The sequence below is a fragment of the Oncorhynchus masou genome, chromosome 4, assembly GCF_036934945.1.
Source record: "Oncorhynchus masou masou isolate Uvic2021 chromosome 4, UVic_Omas_1.1, whole genome shotgun sequence".
NCBI classification, from domain to species: domain Eukaryota; kingdom Metazoa; phylum Chordata; class Actinopteri; order Salmoniformes; family Salmonidae; genus Oncorhynchus; species Oncorhynchus masou.
Window position 1 is genome coordinate 13946558 of NC_088215.1, and position 21735 is coordinate 13968292.

The 21735-nt window shown below is 45.1% G+C and overlaps 1 protein-coding gene across 3 annotated transcripts in view; it reads right to left on the reverse strand.

Moving 5' to 3' along the window:
- LOC135524146 (SH3 and PX domain-containing protein 2A-like) overlaps nt 1–21735 on the reverse strand; it is a 145010-nt gene that overhangs the window by 70912 nt on the left and 52363 nt on the right. The gene's annotated exons all lie outside the window — the stretch shown is intronic.

A 21735-nucleotide genomic window follows, 5' to 3' on the forward strand; every position in this document is an offset into this window, starting at 1 on the left:
TGTGTGTGTGTGTGTGTGTGTGTGTGTGTGTGTGTGTGTGTGTCTGTATGTGTGTGTGTGTGTGTGTGTGTGTGTGTGTGTGTGTGTGTGTGTGTGTGTGTGTGTGTGTGTGTGTGTGTGTCTGTGTGTGTGTGTGTGTGTGTGTGTGTGTGTGTGTGTGTGTGTGTGTGTGTGTGTGTGTGTGTGTGTAACTGCAGAGGGCAGAATGATGCTTGGAACAGCTTGGTGTTTCATCAGGATGACGATGCAGTTAGTGGTCTTTTTAATGAGTTTAAGGAAATTATTCTCCTGGGCTGTCGCCGTGAGTGAACACACACACACACACTTCACCCAAGACCAGATGACCAATCCAAGGTCTGTAACCATCTCTCTCTACTTCCCTAGTGGCATGAAGGCATGATAGCCCTTTCAGAGTCAATGCCCTGCCTCAATTAGCCTCTTTGTAGCTCTCTACAGAGGATCATGAATAATGCCCGTATATTGTTCTAATGGCCAGCCAAGTCGGGTCAGAATACTGTCCATTGTGGACAGACGGACTCTAGCTCCTTCCCTGGTGTCATCAGTGGTCAGCCACTCTGGGCAGATGACCCTCCAGCTAAAGAGAAACAACTGAAGCTATTGTATTCAGCTGACAGTGAGACTATAGTTAGAGCTGGGATTTTAATGGAAATCATTTGTGGAAGGAGAATTCTTGCACCAGCTAGCAGGATATTTGCTTTTTCTGTCCTTGGCCTTGCCTGCTGGCAGTGTTGGCAATGCTGCCAATATCCTCTTCTTTATGGGTGATAGAGATTTCCAGAATTTTCAACATTTCATGTTCACTTTCTTAGGATCCACTGCTAAGCTTCTATAGACATCCAGATATATATGTCCATATAGATATATCCACATAGAACAACACCAATTCTATATATTTCAATCATTTTACACAATAGAATTATATGATTCTATATTCTGTAATTCTATGATTATTTGGTACATATTTCTATAAAAATCTCACAATTCAACTCCAGTCACAAATGTCTGTTTTGTATTGAACACTACTTAACACTACTCTACACTAGTATACTGTCAGTGCGGTACCTATGACCCCATAACAAAGGCCCGCCTAGCTATGCCAGTGCCCAGTGTTGGAGAGTTAACAGGAGATGAGGTCTCACTTACAGATTGACATCACAATGTGACCTGAGCTAGGGGTACCAGGGCCTTTAAAACTACACAGACACAGAGGGATAGCTCCCACGTTGACAGTCAAAACCTAAATAGTGGAGGAGGAGAGGAGAGGAGAGGAGAGGAGAGGAGAGGAGAGGAGAGGAGAGGAGAGGAGAGGAGAGGAGAGGAGAGGAGAGGAGAGGAGCATCAGGGACATATTTTCAAGTCAAATATATTTTTAAGCACTTAAAACACTAAAATACTAACTCAGAGGGCAGAATGATGCTTGGAACAGCTTGGTGTTTCATCAGGATGACGATGCAGTTAGTGGTCTTTTTAATGAGTTTAAGGAAATTATTCTCCTGGGCTGTCGCCGTGAGTGAACACACACACACACACTTCACCCAAGACCAGATGACCAATCCAAGGTCTGTAACCATCTCTGCTTAATCCAAGGTCTGTAACCATCTCTGCTTAACTTGTACAGATAGTACAAGTAAACTGCCTTCCATGTTTCACGCTGTGTAGTAAGGAAAGGGCTTGTTTGGTCGAAAAACGCAGCAGGCTGAAAAGTACTTAATTGTACTCCTCTACCCTGGAGACTGTTAAACAATGCCTGCAGATCTAGATTTACAAGGTAAACCTGTCCTAAACATCTTATAAAGAAGTCAAAATCAAGAAAAGTCAACTGCGTAAGCAATTTTTCGTCCAACTGTGCATCAACCACAATGTTGTGCATCAACCACAACCGGCAACTTCAGCTTTGGAATTTCTGTCTAGTTCTTTCTATTAGCAATAGTGTGCATTGTCATCGTGTTGAGTGAGATAGATGGATCCATGGAAATAGAATGACTATTATATAGACGGATCAACAATGACAGACTTACAGTAGCTAACTAATAACCTTTCATACTGGTTAAATCGATACTGTGTGTGTTTCGACTCAGTTATTTACTACATCCTGGTAAACAGGGTCGTACAGTATTCATTAGAGTACAACGTGTGCAGTTTTGCAATGGGAAACGAACAAGCCTTTGTTAATAGTCCAGTTATAATCGCTCCCTCTTTCAGTCTGTTGTCCTCCATTTGGTTCCTAATGAATAGGACCCTGATAAAGGTCATACCAAAAATGCTTTGAGGTGTATTATCAGGGGCGCAACATTCACTGGGGACGGGGGTGGACATGTGACTTTTATTTGGATACATCCATAACAAGAAGCTAATGAGTGGCGATTTGGCCTGGCATAGAAACTGTGCTCACTCATTACAACACTGCTGTTCAGAGGAGCGAGCCAACAACACAGCTACGGTAACACAATCACTTCAAACTTCAGATGGAAAGACAGCAAATTAGCTGCGTTTGCTTTTTTACCTTTTTTCAATTGATATTTTTTTGTATAAATCCATAAAAATGATGCCAGCTTATTCATGAGTTTGACTGGCTGAGAAACGCTGCCTGCCTGTCTGTCTCGTCCTGACTCCCAACACGTTCATTACTATGGGACAGCTGGAGATCCAATTTGACTATAGAAACCATGTTGCAAATGTTGGAGAGACAGACAGCAAGGTTTATACAAATCTCTGCTGTTGAAAACGAATTGTTAGCCTAAAATAAATGTGAGATAAAGTCAAGATGCTTTTTATAGTGGAGATCAAGTTTATAAGGTGCCTGGTTGGGTTGATGAGACAGTGGATTGCACAGTCAGATGGAACAGAGTAAAGAACCATTTTAACGTCATAGATTTAGCCAGTGTGGTAACTTGTGGAATAGACACTGTAAAGAGCTTTTAACCAATCAGCACTCAGGATTAGACCCACCCATTGTATATATTATCCCCCCCCCCCCCCCCACTTCTAAAACCAAAGTTGCGCCCCTGATTATCATCATATGATGGTCCTGAGCTGAGCTAAGCATTCAGGAATTGCATTAACCCTCAACAGAGTGGGCTACATACATCTACTCAACAAACTGTTAAGTATGTGTAAACATTGACATAAATTATCCCATTAACCTAGCATTAGCCTACAGTAGCAGCTAACCACTTGCTAGAGTTAAATACAAATAAACATTGACCTAAATTAGCCCATTAGCGGAGTTAGCCTAGCCGCTAAGCTATTAGCTAGGTCACATCCAGGTTAGACTTGTGGTCAATGGGACTAGGGATGGATATTTTTGGCAGTTTTGAGTCCCCGGTTTTTGGGAGACATCTGAAAGACATTAGGGGGGGTGGCACTCTGGCTAGTGACCAGTTTACTCGAGGCTGAAATAATACTCGGGGGTGAGGCGGTGAGTTCTGGCCGATAGCTCTCTTCCTATGTATCGTAACAAGATAAATATTTTAAGGACAGAGGGAAAGAGGAAAGGGAAAAGGAGGGGGGAAAATATGTTAGTATAATGTAGAAAATTTCAAGAGGGTGTGTATGTGGTTTCTGAGGGCTAGTGTTTCCCCTTTATAGGCAGTGGGAATCAAAATGCTGTCTCCATTTCAAAATAAGTATTTGTTATTTCTGTACAACCATGCTAAATTTAGAAGACTGATCACACATGGCAGCAGAAGTTAAAGGTCAATGACCTTTATATGTCTAGGAAGTCCTGTCACTCAAAAAGTCAAGGGCGAAAAGTGAAATCCGACTGATTACAGTAAGAATGTGTCAGAATGGTTCAGATAATACCTACAGAATGAAGCCAACATCAGCGTGAGCTTTGGTTGCGAATGGTATGAACTTTGAACTCTTATTCACTACAGAAGTGATACCTCCTAGCCGTTGAGTTAGCAACAGCAGCTACAAACGAGGGTTCGGAAGGAACAGACAGAGTATCCCGTCTATCACACAACGACATTACTACAACGTATCCAATTGACCACCAAAGACATTCATCAAAGGACAAAGGACTCGGTTTGGCAACACGGTTCCATCTACCACCAACCTACTGAAGCGCAGCTCAGAGTAAATATTTATTGCCTTTTCCTTTTACCCAAATGGGCAGTAATTTAGAATGCATAAGAAACTGTATTTACGATAGCACAGCTTTTTTCCTTTGTTCCTCAGTCTTCCCACTCCTTCACTCAAACCCAGCCCTTTTCTTTTGTGTAACAAGCTGTCATATCTGTTCCGCCCGCTAGGGACGTTTTCCTTTATGACGTAATTTGTAATCAAGTTATGATTAATTATGTGTATGTGTAATTCTGTGTGATTAGTTAGGTATTTAATAAATAAATAATTAAACCCAATTTTGTATTGCTGATTCAACTTGTTAGCCAGGGTTCGTGAAGATTGAATTAAGGTGACAATTAACATTGACTGCTATTGATGTAAAATATTACTAGGTCTTTAAAAGTTTATTCGGAAGATAACAGCTCTATAAATATTATTTTGTGGTGCCTCGACTCTCTAGTTAATTACATTTACATGATTAGCTCAATCAGGTTATTTTATAGAATAGCATGTCATATCACTTAATCCGGCATAGCCAAAGACACGACATTATGTTAGTCAAGCCATTCCTGAACCGCTTTTATGTTCTGTACCAGCCGGTCCCAAATCACTCCCTAATCCGCCAATGTTTTCAGAACTCAAAGGTCTGGGTATAAGCAGTGTAGTGGGGGGTCTTCCACCATATTGCTTCTACCTTACAGATCTACAAACATTGAAGGGAAAAAAGGAGGGGTAGGGAGCTATTATCCAAACCTGTGGAGCTACTATCCAAACCAGGCAATCTGTTTCTTATTGACAGTGTATGAACTGGAACAGATTGAGAGATAAAGGCTGAGGGGGTCTTTAGCTACAGTAATAACATGATGGTTGTGCACTAATTACACCCAATGGCGGTTTGAATGTGAATGTGCACTTCTCCAAATGAATCTGTCCCTCCTTCCTCTTGCTTTCTCCCCCTCCCTCTCTCTTGCCTTCTCAATTCAATTCAAATGGCTTTATTGGCATGGGAAACATATGTCTACATTGCCAAAGCAAGTTAAATAAATCATAAACAAAAGTGAAATGAACAATCAAAAATGAACAGTAAACATTACACTCACAAAAGCTTCAAAGGAATGTCTATGTACAATGTTAGCCCCTCCCTCCCTCCCTCCCGCCCTCCCTCCCTCAGTAAACCCAATCTGAACCTCAGCCCCCTTAGCCAACCCCCCCTAACCTGAACCCTAAATCCCTGAGGAGTACCATATCACCACCACTCAACTCCCCACTCCCCGCCCCCTTAATTATTGGGCCAAGGCTCAAGCTCCTTCTGCCCACTAGCAACCCTCCCCTAAAATGGTACAGAGAATCAATTACCCACCACAAACACACACACACAATTACCCCCCCCCCCCCCGCCCCAACACACACCCCATCCCTAATTAGCCCAAAAAAAGCCCAGTCTGTTGATTGGAGACTTACACCATCACTAGGGACAACACAATGTTACTTAGCTCATAGCCTGCGGAGAGGCCCCAACAGCTGACCAATCACTTGAGTCCATGACTTATCCCAGTTATAATCCGCTAAGAAGACTGAAGACTGGGACCACTGTCACTCAAAGGGAATTGTAGTTGTTATTTACAATGTGAGCTCTGAGCAATGATGATGTCAGATAGCGCCGACATATTTAGCATATTTAGCTCTAAAGCAACTTTGTACAAGTATTTCGCTACACCCGCAATAACATCTGCCAAATATGTGTACGTGACCAACCAAATTTGATTTGATTTGATAGTATGATAATTGTCTTGACATTCAACTGAAGAGAATAAAAATGCTCATCCTTCATTCAGTCAGAGAGGGATTAGAATACAATATTCAAAGTGCATCTATTGATGAACAATACTGCACTGTCTAGCCTACTTTGAGCCCTGATACAGGTGCTGTGGAAATGGTCATTCCATTCAAATTCATCCACAATTTAAATCACAGCTAAAAGAAAGTGTCAAAATTCCCCTGTCAGACAGACGAAAAGAGCGAGAGAGTCTTAAAAACGACCAGAAAGACAAGGAATCTTGTCTGGAAATGTATCTCTCACAGGAACAGCCCGGGGCCAAAATTTACATAAATAATGACAGAGAAAAAAAGAAAAAAATGACAGAAAAATACCAGACAGTGGACACATTTATCTCTGGCGGAAAGCCCCCTGAGACACTTTTCTCCCTACTGTAGTTTGGAGCCACAGGGTCACTGGCTGCAGCCCTGCAGTCTGCACTGTATTCCAGCTGATCTGGGTCTCGACAGCTGTTTCCAGATAGAGCCATTTACACCGAGGAGAACGCCACCTCGTGGTGAGTTTTTGGAATGAACACGACCGTGCTGCTGTACTTGAGGGAAATGCTTACAAGGGAAGATTGAAGATGTCTTTAATGTGTTGGTGGTTGATTCCAGGTGAAACAAAAGCTCACACGCATATATTTCAAGTTAATTTGTGCAGAGGAGGATCAACAAATGAACTACACATGTTTTGAAGCTGTGACACTGCTGTGTTGATGTGTGATGGGTAAAGACTGAAAGACAGGCTGAAGCTACACTGAGAAAGACTTGACTTTCAAAGAATGTACGTCTCATTTAAGACATAAAAGATGAAGAACTCTCATCCGAAAACCACGTTGAGCTATTTTAAGGCACATCAATGACATCAGCCTTGAATTTGTCTCTCTGTTGCAGTACTCCCATTCACAGGCAGATGTCCCTAATATCAATTCAATGTCAATTTAAGGGGCTTTATTGGCATGGGAAACATATGTTTACATTGCCAAAGCAAGTGAAATAGATAATAAACAAAAGTGAAATAAACAATAAAATTAACAGTAAACATTACACTTCCAAAAGTTCCAAAAGAATAAAGACATTCCAGATGTCATATTATGTCTATATACAGTGTTGTAATGATGTGCAAAGTTAACATTCAAAAGGGAAAATAAATAAACATAAATATAGGTTGTATTTACAATGGTGGTATATCCCTGCACCTCACAGACAGACTATAACTGATTTGGATCCCTCAAGGTCTGCCCTTTTCAAGATGTGATTAGTGGGATTGATTTTTACTGTACAGAGACACATGGCCCCAGTGGAATCAAATCATGGTCTGAGAATTCAATCTACCTTAGCAGCCGTGCCCTTTGTAAAGGTTTGACTCATTCTCTTGATTCAGTTTGAAAACAGCTATAGGAGTAGTCTTGTTCCAGTCCTAACACTACCAGTCTGGTAGGCAAGGTACTAAAGGAGTAGCAGAGGCTACTGTAGGAGCAACAGAGGGTACTATAGAAATAGCAGAGGGTACTATAGGAGTAGCAGAGGGTACTATAGGAGTAACAGAGGGTACTGAAGGAGTAACAGAGGGTACTGTAGGAGTAGCAGAGGATACTATAGAAGTAACTATAGGAGTAGCAGAGGGTACTGTAGAAGTAACAGAGTGTACTGTAATTTAATTTTACCTTTATTTTACTAGGCAAGTCAGTTAAGAACAAATTCTTATTTTCAATGAACAGTGGGTCAACTGCCTGTTCAGGGGCAGAACGACAGATTTGTACCTTGTCAGCTCGGGGGTTTGAACTTGCAACCTTTTGGTTACTAGTCCAACGCTCTAACCACTAGGCTACCCTGCCGCCCCATAAGAGTAGCAGAGGGTACTATTGGAGTAACAGAGAGTACTGTAGGAGAAACAGAGGGTACTATAGGAGTAGCAGAGGATATTATAGGAGTAGCAGAGGATACTATAAGAGTAACAGAGGGTACTGTAGGAGTAGCAGAGGGTAATATATGAATAACATAGAGTACTGGAGTAGCAGAGGGTACTATAGGAGTAACATAGGGTACTATAGAAATAGCAGAGGGTACTGTAGGAGTAGCAGAGGATACTATAGAAGTAACTATAGGAGTAGCAGAGGGTACTGTAGAAGTAACAGAGTGTACTGTAATTTAATTTTACCTCTATTTTACTAGGCAAGTCAGTTAAGAACAAATTCTTATTTTCAATGACGGCCTAGGAACAGTGGGTCAACTGCCTGGAGGAGTAGCAGAGGATACTATAAGAGTAACAGAGGGTACTGTAGGAGTAGCAGAGGGTAATATATGAATAACATAGAGTACTGGAGTAGCAGAGGGTACTATAGGAGTAACATAGGGTACTGTAGGAGTAACAGAGGATACTATAGGAGTAGCAGAGGATACTATAGGAGTAGCAGAGGGTACTATAGGAGTAACCAAGGGTACTGTAGAAGTAACAGAGGGTACTATAGGAGTAGCAGAGGGTACTATAGGAGTAGCAGAGGGTACTGTAGGAGTAACAGAGGATACTATAGGAGTAGCAGAGGATACTATAGGAGTAACCAAGGGTACTATAGGAGTAACAGAGGGCACTATAGGAGTAACCAAGGGTACTATATGAGTAACAGAGGGAACTATAGGAGTAGCAGAGGGCACTATAGGAGTAACCAAGGGTACTATAGGAGTAACAGAGGGTACTACAGGAGTAGCAGAGGGCACTATAGGAGTATCTATAGGAGGGAGGGTACAGTATAAAAAGTGTGCCATTCAATCTGGTCTTACTAATAACCAACACATGCCTCAATGATATTATTAATGGCTTGTTAATGAAAGTTACTATATTGTGTTACCCTATTGAGCATAAAAAGGATGTATTTGTGTTTTACTGTGCACTCAGCAGTTTGACTATTTTTGTTAGGGTATTTATGAGACAATGTGAGAACTTGTTCTCAACTTGCCTACCTGGTTAAATAAAGGTGAAATAAAAAAGAAAAAAGAAAAAATGTGAGACAGTGTTCAGGTGGGCCTCCACGCTTCAGTAAACAAAGGACAGGGGGTGCTCGACAGCAATGTGAGACAGTGTTCAGGTGGGCCTCCACGCTTCAGCAAACAAAGGACAGGGGGTGCTCGACAGCAATGTGAGACAGTGTTCAGGTGGGCCTCCACGCTTCAGCAAACAAAGGACAGGGGGTGCTCGACAGCAATGTGAGACAGTGTTCAGGTGGGCCTCCACGCTTCAGCAAACAAAGGACAGGGGGTGCTCGACAGCAATGTGAGACAGTGTTCAGGTGGGCCTCCACGCTTCAGCAAACAAAGGACAGGGGGTGCTCGACAGCAATGTGAGACAGTGTTCTTGTCTAGACTGTCAAGCTCAAGAGCTAACTCCACACCATCAATCCTCCACCCCTACGCCCCATATTCTCCCTGGGGTCCCTCTTCACCCCCACTCCTAACCCTCCTCCTCCTCATCCTTTCCTCTCCTCCTTTTACAGTAACTGATGAGGTGGACACATTTCACCACACTGACTGCTGCTCTGACTGAGACTATTCATCATACTCATGTACACACACACACACACACACACACACACACACACACACACACACACACACACACACACACACACACACACACACCTGTGCTAACACACACACACACACACACACACACACACACACACACACACACACACACACACACACACACACACACATCTGTGCTAACACACACACACTCACACACACACACACACACACACACACACACACACACACACACACACACACACACATCTGTGCTAACACACACACACACACACACACACACACACACACACACACACACACACACACACACACACACACACACACGCACACACATCTCTGCCTTGGCCCCGAAACGTCAAGGAGCTGCCAGGTTGTTTTATAGTACAAGAGAAATCCACAAATCCACAAAAGACCAACTAATTCCTCCAACTGCCAAACCTAACGCAGATAACATCAAAACCCCAACACTAGCAATCTGACTTGTTACACCATTGCAAAACAATTACTCAACTTCTATTCTTCCATTGATCCGTTCAGTTTTGAAATGAACACACACAAAGCAGCATTACAAAATATAATTCCGTGTCCAAATGGAGTGAACTGCCCGTTCTGTCTCTCTCTCTCTCTCTGTGTGTGTGTGTGTGTGTGTGTGTGTGTGTGTGTGTGTGTGTGTGTGTGTGTGTGTGTGTGTGTGTGTGTGTGTGTGTGTGTGTGTGCGTGCGTGCGTGCGCTCCGTCTGAAAATCAACACACACAGTAGGAGGGCCCTACGCTCCGACACACACACATATATATCAGTTTGTATGCCATGCTGGGTTCAAAGTGGTTTTGCCACTGATTCGAAAGCTGAAACAGAGCATATCACTTTGGATACAATGCTATGGGCCTCCCAATACTCTGGGTAGACCAGTATTGATTACAGGGGGCAGGGAGTAGTAGCGTTTCCATCAGGGTTGAGTGGCTGGAGCTGTTAGCTCGAGCTGTTAGTCTGCTGCTTCAACTGGCCTATCTGTTACACAGGCAGCCCTTAGGGAGGCACAGGGGGAGGTGGAGAGATCACTGACTGAGGTAAGAGAGGGAGTTGGGACAATGGATCAGGAGGAGGGAGGATATGTTGTATGGTCCGGTGGTCACGGTCAGAGACAGACTGCTACCATATTATACACAGGCACAAAAGTACACACACAAGCTCTATCTAGAACAGCGGCATCTGGTAAGACAAGCGGTGGCGGTCTATGTATATTTGTAAACAACAGCTGGTGCACGAAATCTAAGGAAGCCTCAAGGTTTTGCCCGTCTGAGGTAGAGTATCTCATGATAAGCTGTAGACCACACTATCTACCAAGAGAGTTTTCATCTGTATTTTTAGTAGCTGTCTATATACCACCGCAGACCGATGCTGGCACTAGAGCCACACTCAATGAGCTGTATACGGCCATAAGCAAACAGGAAAAAGCTCATCCAGAGGCGGCGCTCCTAGTGGCCGGGGAATGTAATGCAGGGAACTCAAATCGGTTTTACCTCATTTCTACCAGCATGTTAACTTCTTTGGGGTAGGGGGCAGTATTTTCATGTCCGGATGAAAAGCATGCCCAGAGTAAACGGCCTGCTACAAAGCCATAAAAGCTAGAATATGCATATTATTAGTAGATTTGGATAGAAAACACTCTGGAGTTTCTAAAACTGTTTGAATGATGTCTGTGAGTATAACATAACTCATATGGCAGGCAAAAACCTGGGAAGAAATCCAACCAGGAAGTAGGAAATCTGAGGTTGGTCGATTTTCAACTCAGCTCCTATTGAAGATACAGTGGGATATTGGTAATGTTGCACTCCCTAAGGCTTCCACTAGATGTCAACAGTCTTTAGAACCTTGTCTGATGCTTCTACTGTGAAGTGGGGCCGAAGGAGAAGGGAATGAGTAAGGTCTGCCATGAGTTGACCATGCTCTGACCATGCGCGTTCACATGAGAGGGAGCTCTGTTCCATCGCACTTCTGAGGACAATGGAATTCTCCGGTTGGAACATTATTGAAGATTTATGTTAAAAACATCCTAAAGATTGATTCAATACATCGTTTGACATGTTTCTACTGACTGTTACGGAACAAAACAAACATTTATTGTGGAAGTGGGAGTCCTGGGAGTGTATTCCGACGAAGATCAGCAAAGGTAAGTTAATATTTATAATGCTATTTATGACTTTTGTTGACTGCATAATATGGTGGATATATTTGTGTCTTGATTGGGCTCTGAGCGCCGACTCAGATTATTGCATGGTTTGCTTTTTCCGTAAAGCTTTTTTGAAATCTGACACAGCGGTTGCATTAAGGAGAAGTGCATCTAAAATTCCATACATAACAGTTGTATCTTTTAGCAATGTTTATTATGTATATTCCTGTAAATTGATGTGGCTCTGCAAAATCAAAGGATGTTTTGGAACTTCTGAACGTAAGGCGCCAATGTAAACTGAGATCTTTGGATATATATATGAACTTACCAAACAAAACATACATGTATTGTGTAAAATGTCCTATGAGTGTCATCTGATGAAGATCATCAAAGGTTAGTGATACATTTTATCTCTATTTCTGCTTTTTGTGACTCCTCTCTTTGGCTGGAAAAATGGCTGTGTTATTCTGTGAATAGGCACTAACATAATCATTTGGTTTGCTTTCGTCGTAAAGCCTTTTGCAATCGGACACTGTGGCTGGATTTACAACAAGTGTATCTTTAAAATGGTGTAAAATACATGTATATTTGAGGAGTTTTAATTATGGGATTTCTGTTGTTTTGAATTTGGCGCCCTGCAGTTTCACTGGCTGTTGAAGAGGTGGGACGCTACCGTCTCATGTACCCTAGAGAGGTTAAATGTGCAACCAGAAAGAAATAATCTCGAGACCACCTTTACTCCATACACAGAGACATGTACAAAACTTTCCGTCGCCCTCCATTTGGAAAATCTGACCATAATTCTATCCTCCTGATTCCTGCTTACAAGCAAAAACTAAAGCAGGAAGCACCAGTGACTCAGTCAATAAGAAAAGGGTAAGATAAAACAGATGCTAAGCTAGAGGACTGTTTTGTTAGCACAGACTGGACTATGTTCTGGGATTCTTCCAATGGCAATGAGGAGTACACCACATCTGTCAATGGCTTCATCAAAAAGTGCATTGATGACTCGATCCCTCCGATGTCAACAACTACAGACCAGTATCCCTTCTTTCTTTTCTCTCCAAAACTCTTGAACGTGCCGTCCTTGGCCAGCTCTCCCGCTATCTCTCTCAGAATGACCTTCTTGATCCAAATCAGTCAGGTTTCAAGACTAGTCATTCAACTGAGACTGCTCTTCTCTGTATCACGGAGGCGCTCCGCACTGCTAAAGCTAACTCTCTCTCCTCTGCTCTCATCCTTCTAGACCTATCGGCTGCCTTCGATACTGTGAACCATCAGATCCTCCTCTCCACCCTCTCCGAGTTGGGCATCTCCGGCGCGGCCCACGCTTGGATTGCGTCCTACCTGACAGGTCGCTCCTACCAGGTGGCGTGGCGAGAATCTGTCTCCTCGCCACGCGCTCTCACCACTGGTGTCCCCCAGGGCTCTGTTCTAGGCCCTCTCCTATTCTCGCTATACACCAAGTCACTTGGCTCTGTCATAACCTCACATGGTCTCTCCTATCATTGCTATGCAGACGACACACAATTAATCTTCTCCTTTCCCCCTTCTGATGACCAGGTGGCGAATCGCATCTCTGCATGTCTGGCAGACATATCAGTGTGGATGACGGATCACCACCTCAAGCTGAACCTCGGCAAGACGGAGCTGCTCTTCCTCCCGGGGAAGGACTGCCCGTTCCATGATCTCGCCATCACGGTTGACAACTCCATTGTGTCCTCCTCCCAGAGCGCTAAGAACCTTGGCGTGATCCTGGACAACAACCTGTCGTTCTCAACCAACATCATGGCGGTGGCCCGTTCCTGTAGGTTCATGCTCTACAACATCCGCAGAGTACGACCCTGCCTCACACAGGAAGCGGCGCAGGTCCTAATCCAGGCACTTGTCATCTCCCGTCTGGATTACTGCAACTCGCTGTTGGCTGGGCTCCCTGCCTGTGCCATTAAACCCCTACAACTCATCCAGAACGCCGCAGCCCGTCTGGTGTTCAACCTTCCCAAGTTCTCTCACGTCACCCCGCTCCTCCGCTCTCTCCACTGGCTTCCAGTTGAAGCTCGCATCCGCTACAAGACCATGGTGCTTGCCTACGGAGCTGTGAGGGGAACGGCACCGCAGTACCTCCAGGCTCTGATCAGGCCCTACACCCAAGCAAGGGCACTGCGTTCATCCACCTCTGGCCTGCTCGCCTCCCTACCATTGAGGAAGTACAGTTCCCGCTCAGCCCAGTCAAAACTGTTCGCTGCTCTGGCCCCCCAATGGTGGAACAAACTCCCTCACGACGCCAGGACAGCGGAGTCAATCACCACCTTCCGGAGACACCTGAAACCCCATCTCTTCAAGGAATACCTAGGATAGGATAAGTAATCCTTCTCACCACCCCACCCCCCCCTTAATGATTTAGATGCACTATTGTAAAGTGGCTGTTCCACTGGATGTCAGAAGGTGAATTCACCAATTTGTAAGTCGCTCTGGATAAGAGCGTCTGCTAAACGACTTAAATGTAAATGTAATGACGTCGTCCCCACAGTGACTGTACATACCCCAACCAGAAGCCATGGATTACAGGCAACATCCACACTGAGCTAAAGGGTATAGCTGCCTCTTTCAACGAGTGGGACTCTAACTCGGAAGCTTCTAAGAAATTCCGCTATGCCCTCAGACAAACCATCAAACAGACAAAGCTTCAATAGAGGACTGAGATTGAATCGTACTACACCGGCTCCAACGCTCGTCGGATGTGGCAGGGCTTGCAAACTATTACAGACTACAAAGGGAGGAATAGCCGTGAGCTGCCCTGTGACACGAGCCTACCAGACGAGCTAAATTACTTCTATGCTCGCTTTGAGGCAAGTAACACTGAAGCACACATGAGAGCATCAGCTGTTCCGGACAACTGCGTGATCACGCTTTCCATAGCCGATGTGAGTAAGACCTTTGAATAGGTCAACATTCACAAGGTCGCAGGGCCAGGCAGATTACCAGGACGTGTACTCCGAGCATGCGCTGCCCAACTGGCAAGTGTTTTCACTGATATTTTCAACCTGTCCCTGACTGAGTCTGTAATACCAGCATGTTTCAAAAAGACCACCATAGTCCCTGTGCCCAAGAACACTAAGGTAACCTGCCTAAATGATTAACGACCGTAGCACTCATGTCTGTAGTCATGAAGTGCTTTGAAAGGCTGGTCAGAAAGGTTGCTGTAGGCAGATCTGGCTCTCAAGAGAAGACAGGCTAGGGGCCTCCCGAGTGGTGCAGCGTCGCCTGGGTTAGGGGAGGGTTTGGCCGGCAGGGATGTCCTTGTTCCATCGTGCACTAGCGACTCCTGTGGCAGGCCGAGGACAGTGCACGCAGACACGGTCGCCAGGTGTACGGTGTTTCTTCCAACACATTGGTGCGGGTGGCTTCCCGGGTTAAGTGGGCATTGTGTCAAGAAGTCCAAACACACTAAGACAGTCGTGAAGAGGGCACGACAAAGCCTATTTCCCCTCAGGAGAAAGATTTGCAGTGGGTCCTTAGATCCTCAAAAGTTTCTACAGCTGCACCATCGAGAGCATCCTGACTGGTTGCATCACTGCCTGGTATGGCAACTGATCGGCCTCTGACCGCAGGTCACTAGAGTATAGTGAGTGTGCGTACGGAGTGTAGTGCGTACAGCTAAGTACATCACTTGGGCTAAGCTTCCTTCCATCCAGGACCTCTATACCAGGCGGAAGGCCCTGCAAATTGTCAAATACTCCAGCCACCGTAGTCATAGACTGTTCTCTCTGCTACCACATGGCAAGTGGAACCGGAGCGCCAAGTCTAGGTCCAAAATACTTCTCAATAGCTTCTACCCCAAAGCCATAAGACTCCTGAACATCTAATCAAATGGTTACCCTGACCCCTCTTTTACGCTTGTGCTACTCTCTGTTTATTATCTATGCGTAGTCACTTTAACTCTACCTACATGAACATATGACCTCAATTACCTCGACTAACCGGTGCCCCAGCACATTGACTCTGTACCGGTACCCCCTGTATATAGCCTCGCTATTGTTATTGTACTGCTGCTGTTTAGCCTAGTGGTTAGAGCGTTGGACTAGTAACCGGAAGGTTGCGAGTTCAAACCCCCGAGCTGACAAGGTACAAATCTGTCGTTCTGCCTCTGAATAGGCAGTTAACCCACTGTTCCCAGGCACAGTTAACCCCCCCCCCACAGGTTTATGGCGGTTGTAAATACTGAAACTCTTTTCCCCACTCTGCCAAAATGAAAGTTGAGAATCCCTTTCTTACCACAGAGAAAGTCTTTGCAGTACGGTAACCTCAAAAGGTTGAATAATGTAACAATATTTCTCTATTGCAGACAATTGAAATTGTCTGTGGGTACTTAAAGAACAATCATGTCGAATTCCTTACTAATTTGTAACGCAACTACCACAGCAGGACAACATAACTGTTTCTCTGAATGTGTATATTTCCCAGTTATCAGATTTACATCTAAATGTTGTGGAACGTATATGATTAAGTTTGAAACTATTTGTGAGAAGATGAAATGTGATGAGAGAATGGTTTCTCATATGACGTTTTAACTAGTCAGTGACCACTTCCCGTGAGCACAGACATTTACATCGGCGTCATGGAACTCCCCCTTTTTGACTCCTCTCTTTGGTTGGAAAAATAGCTGTGTTTTTTTGTGACTAGGTACTGACATAATCGCATGCTTTTGTCGTAAAGCCTTTTTGAAATCGGACACGGTGGTGGTTTATCTTTAAAATGGTGTGTAATACATGTATGTATATATAATATATATATAATATATGTTTATACATGTATGTTTGAGGAATTGTAATTATGAAATTTCTGCTGTTTGAATTTGGCGCCCTGCACTTTCACTGGATGTTGGTCAGGTGGGACGTTAGCGTCCCATGTACCCTAGAGAGGTTAAACTACAACGACTTCCTAGTTAATTACTATTCAACACGCACGCACATGCACGCACACGCACGCACGCACGCACGCACACACACACACACACGTGTTTCAAATTAGTTTTCCTTCTGCAGATTGCTCTGGAGTATAGTCACACACACATGCAGACACACACAACATACACACTTCCCCCTCCCTCCTACCACACACACACACTAATCATGGTAGTAAATCAGTGGCCAATCTCACTGCTAAATGTCCTCTAATTAGTTTCCATTTAGCGGATGTGAAGGGAAGGAACCAAGATGAAAGCCCATCCAATTTCCCCCCAGACAGAAAACTACTTCTGAATCATGATGTGTAACTGCTAGAATAGTCCATGTCTGTATCTCAAATGGCACCCTATTCCCTATATAGTGCACACATTTTCTGCAGAGGCGATAAGGAATAGGGTGCCATTTAGGATGCAATGCACCACGACTATGTAATGTGTTAGTGCTAGAATAGTACATAAGAGATGGATAAAATCCACCTCCACCATTACTTTCCATTGTTACAATAGACAGGAACAAGCTTAGCATGTCCATTTAGTCGACCCCACTTTCCATGTCCATTATCATACATATTGATGCTATAATGGAGTCACAATCTTTGCCAGGCGTTAGAGATGAGGACTGGCCAAGAGCAATGCAATGTAATGAGTGTGTTTGGTGTGTGTGTGTGTGTTTGGTGTGTGTGCGCGAGCGAGCGAGCGAGCGCTCGAGAGAGAGAGAGAGAGAGAGAGAGAGAGAGAGAGAGAGAGAGAGAAAAAGAAAGAGGGGAGAGAGAGCACTGAGGGCACAGGGTGCATGTGTGTATTATTGATGGAGATATGTGACTTCATCTTCTCCGACTAGTCTCTGGACTACATGATTAATGTGTTGTCTTTACATACCAAAATAGACCGCACCACTCATGTCATAGGGAATACAAAGAAGGAGGGAGGTAGCGCGAGAGAGAGAGAGAGAGAGAGAGAGAGAGAGAGAGAGAGAGAGAGAGAGAGAGAGAGAGAGAGAAGAGAGAGAGAAAGAGAGAGAGAGAGAGAGAGAGAGAGAGAGAGAGAGAGAGAGAGAGAGAGAGAAAGAGAGAGAGAAAGAGAGAGAGAGAGTCCTGATCGAATCCTAACCACTTTGGCAATAGTGTTTCTAACCTTGAGCTGTCATGTCAATTAAAGCAGACTTGAATTTATGAGCTGGGGATGGACAGAATGAGAGAAAAGAGGGAAGAGGGAGGAGGAAGGGAAAGAGACTCTATTAAGCCTCAGCAGGAAATCACTGTGAGACAGAGGTCACTATATCTGCTGTCTTCTCCACATCTCTTTTCTCCTCACATCTTTTCTTCACTCCAGTGAAAGAAGCAAGGATTTAAACAACCACATGACACTGGCAGAGCACTGAAGCAAAGGAGAGGCAGTGAAGCTAGGCCGAAGAGAGGCAGAGAAGCGAGGCAGAGGTGAGGCAGAGTAGCAAGGCAGAGGTGAGGCAGAGTAGCAAGGCAGAGGTGAGGCAGAGTAGCAAGGCAGAGGAGAGGCAGAGTAGCAAGGCAGAGGTGAGGCAGAGTAGCAAGGCAGAGGTGAGGCAGAGTAGCAAGGCAGAGGTGAGGCAGAGTAGCAAGGCAGAGGAGAGGCAGAGAAGCGAGGCAGAGGTGAGGCAGAGTGAGCAGAGTAGCAAGGCAGAGGAGAGGCAGAGTAGCAAGGCAGAGGTGAGGCAGAGAAGCAAGGCAGAGGTGAGGCAGAGTAGCAAGGCAGAGGTGAGTCAGAGTAGCAAGGCAGAGTGGGGCAGAGTAGCAAGGCAGAGGAGAGGCAGAGTAGCAAGGCAGAGGTGAGGCAGAGAAGCAAGGCAGAGGTGAGGCAGAGTAGCAAGGCAGAGGTGAGGCAGAGTAGCAAGGCAGAGTGGGGCAGAGTAGCAAGGCAGAGGAGAGGCAGAGTGGGGCAGAGTAGCAAGGCAGAGGAGAGGCAGAGTGGGGCAGAGTAGCAAGGCAGAGGAGAGGCAGAGTGGGGCAGAGTAGCAAGGCAGAGGTGAGGCAGAGAAGCAAGGCAGAGGTGAGGCAGAGTAGCAAGGCAGAGGTGAGGCAGAGTAGCAAGGCAGAGTGGGGCAGAGTAGCAAGGCAGAGGAGAGGCAGAGTAGCAAGGCAGAAGAGAGGCAGAGAAGCAAGGAAGGGAGGAAAATAATGAGAGGAGTAATTGAAACATGGATGAGAAAAACTGTCAGCGTCTAACAAGGGAGTCTGTGCCTCAGGTGTGTGTGTGTTTGCCTGTGCGTGTGTGTTACCAGTCTATTACAACTGATTTGGAGCTTTCGAATGTGAATTTGGAGAGCACAGTTTTCGTTCCCCTAATTAAAAAGTACCCAGAGGGGAAAGGAACATCTCCAAGAAGTATGAAACGTGTCATCCTCCTAACACACACACACACACACACACACACACACACACACACACACACACACACACGCACACTCTCCATTTTCCCAAATGTGTAGAGGCTTGCTAGAACTTTTTGTAGCTTGGAAAAAGAGCTGAATAGGGAACACACCAAAACATTCTAAAGGGGGTACTTTGGAAGCTGGTCACGTACAGTGAGTGTACAAAACAATAAGAACACCTTCCTAATATTGAGCTGTGGGTAGTTTCTGTTTTTGTGTCTGCACCAGACAGAACTGTTTCGGTTGTTCTCTTTGTTGTTTTGCATTTTAGTGTTCAGTTTCAAATAAATAATATGAACACGTACGACGCCGCACCTTGGTCCTCACCTTCTTCCTATGAATGCCATTACAGAACTACCCACCACAAACGAACCAAGCAGCGTGGTAACAGGGAGCAGAGGGTTCAGGACTCCTGGACATGGGAGGAGATATTGGACGGCAAGGGACCATGGGCACAGGCTGGGGAATATCGCCGCCCAAAAGAAGAACTGGAGGCAGCGAAAGCTGAGGGGCGGCGATTTGAGGTAAGGCAGCGCAACAGGCAAGAGAGGCAGCCCCCCCCCCCCACAAAAAAAAAGAATTGGGGTGCACACGGGGAGATTGGCGGAGTCAGGCGAGAGACCTGAGCCAACTCCCCGTGCTTACCGGAAGCAGAGTGGTACTGGTCAGGCACCGTGTTATGCAATGAAGCGCACAGTGTCTCCAGTGCGCGCTCATAGGCCAGCCCCCGCAAGTGCCATGCGAGAGTGGGCATCCAGCCAGGGCGGATTGTGCCAGCTCAGCGCGTTTGGTCTCCGTGCCGGGAGAATGTGGGCATTGGGCCTAAGGGAGAGGTGCGATTGGTGTGCACCAGATCTCCAGTGGGAAAAGGTGCTCCCCCACAGCCAGGTTCGACCTGTGCCTTCACTCTGTAGGGGCCGCACCAAGCTCTCTCCGTCTCCTCCCTCAAGGTTCTCCCTCCAGCCCGGAGCTGCCGGAGTCTCCCTCCAGCCTGGAGCTGCCAGCGTCTCCCGCCTGTCCGTAGCCGGTGGCGAGGATCACCTAAGTGGGCTAAGCCTAAGGTGGAGCGGGGTCCACATCCCGCACCAGAGCCGCCGCCGTAAAGAAGGCCCACCCCTTTAGAGTCATGTTTTGCGGCCAGAGTCCACACCTTTGTGGGGGGGCTTTTATTCTCTATTTTGGTTTGGCCAGGGTGTGACTAGGGTGGGCATTCTATGTTCATTTTCTATGTTTTATATTTCTTTGTTGTTTGGCCGTGTGTGTGGTTCTCAATCAGAGGCAGCTGTCTTTTGTTGTCTCTGATTGAGAACCATACTTAGGTAGCCTTTTCCCACTGGGTTTTTGTGGGTAGTTTCTGTTTTTGTGTCTACACAGAACTGTTTTAATTGTTCTCTTTGTTGTTTTGCATTTTAGTGTTCAGTTTGGAATAAATTGTCACGTACTGACCTTTATTTCCGTTGTTTTGTCATTATTTAGTATGGTCAGGGCGTGAGTTGGGGTGGGCAGTCTATGTTTGTTTTTCTATGATTTTGGGATTTCTATGTTTCGGCCTAGTATGGTTCTCAATCAGAAGCAGGTGTCATTAGTTGTCTCTGATTGAGAATCATACTTCGGTAGCCTGGGTTTCACTGTTTGTTTGTGGGTGATTGTCTATGTTTGTGTGTCAGCACAGTTCTCATTAGCTTCACCATCGTTATTTTGTTTATTGTTTTTGTATAGTGTGTTTCAGTGTTCAGTGTTTTCTTTATTAAATATCAAGATAAACACAAACCACGCCTCATTTTGGTCCTCCGATCCTTCTCGCCTCTCCTCTTCAGATGAAGAGGAGGAAGACCGTGACATAAATAATATGAACACGTACCACGCTGCACCTTGGTCCTCAACCTTCTTCCACCTACGGCCGTTACAGGGTGGTGGACCATTCTTGAAACACACTGGGAACTGTATAGCGTGAACAAAAACAACTAGCAGCGTTGCAGTTCTTGACACAAACCGGGGGCGCCTGGCACCTACTACCATACCCTGTTGAAAGGCACTTTTCTTTTACACATTGTTAGTCATGCCTTGAGTACTTCCCAATAGGACCAACAGTTCATGAGAAAGGTGTAGAAGGTACGAAGACGTTGAGCAATATAGTATCACAAACACACACACAAACACAGAGACACACAACTCCCCCATAGTCAACCCACTATCTGCCACATAGACGGGACATTAGTAGCTCTTCTTCTCAGTATACACCCCCATCGTTCCCTTTTAGTGTTTGGAACATGGCTGCCCTACAAGCCCTACAAAACTATGTCCATGGATCAGTGTGTGAACCCTCTAACCCTCCTGCTGGTGGCATCAAAGCCTGGCCTCCACTTCCTCTGTTCAAAAGGACCCACACTGTAAACAATGAGGCCTCAGCCTCTCAGAGTCTCTCTGAGACACACCGCACAGCAGGATGGGAAAGTTTTGAAAAAGAGACAGGGCGAAATATTGACCCAGTTTGGGGAGGACACACGTTGTTGGAGTGAGAGTTAGAGAGAGAGATTGAGAGATCATGAGTTCATGGGCTCCCGAGTACTTCAGCAGAAAATATAATTATAGATTGATAAATGTAGATATACATAACAAAAATTTCGCAATTACTTATATTTACTGTTCACTTTTTATAGTTTATTTTACTTTTGTTTATCCATTTCACTTGCTATCCCATGCTAATAAAGCCCCTTGAATTGAATTGAACTGAGAGTG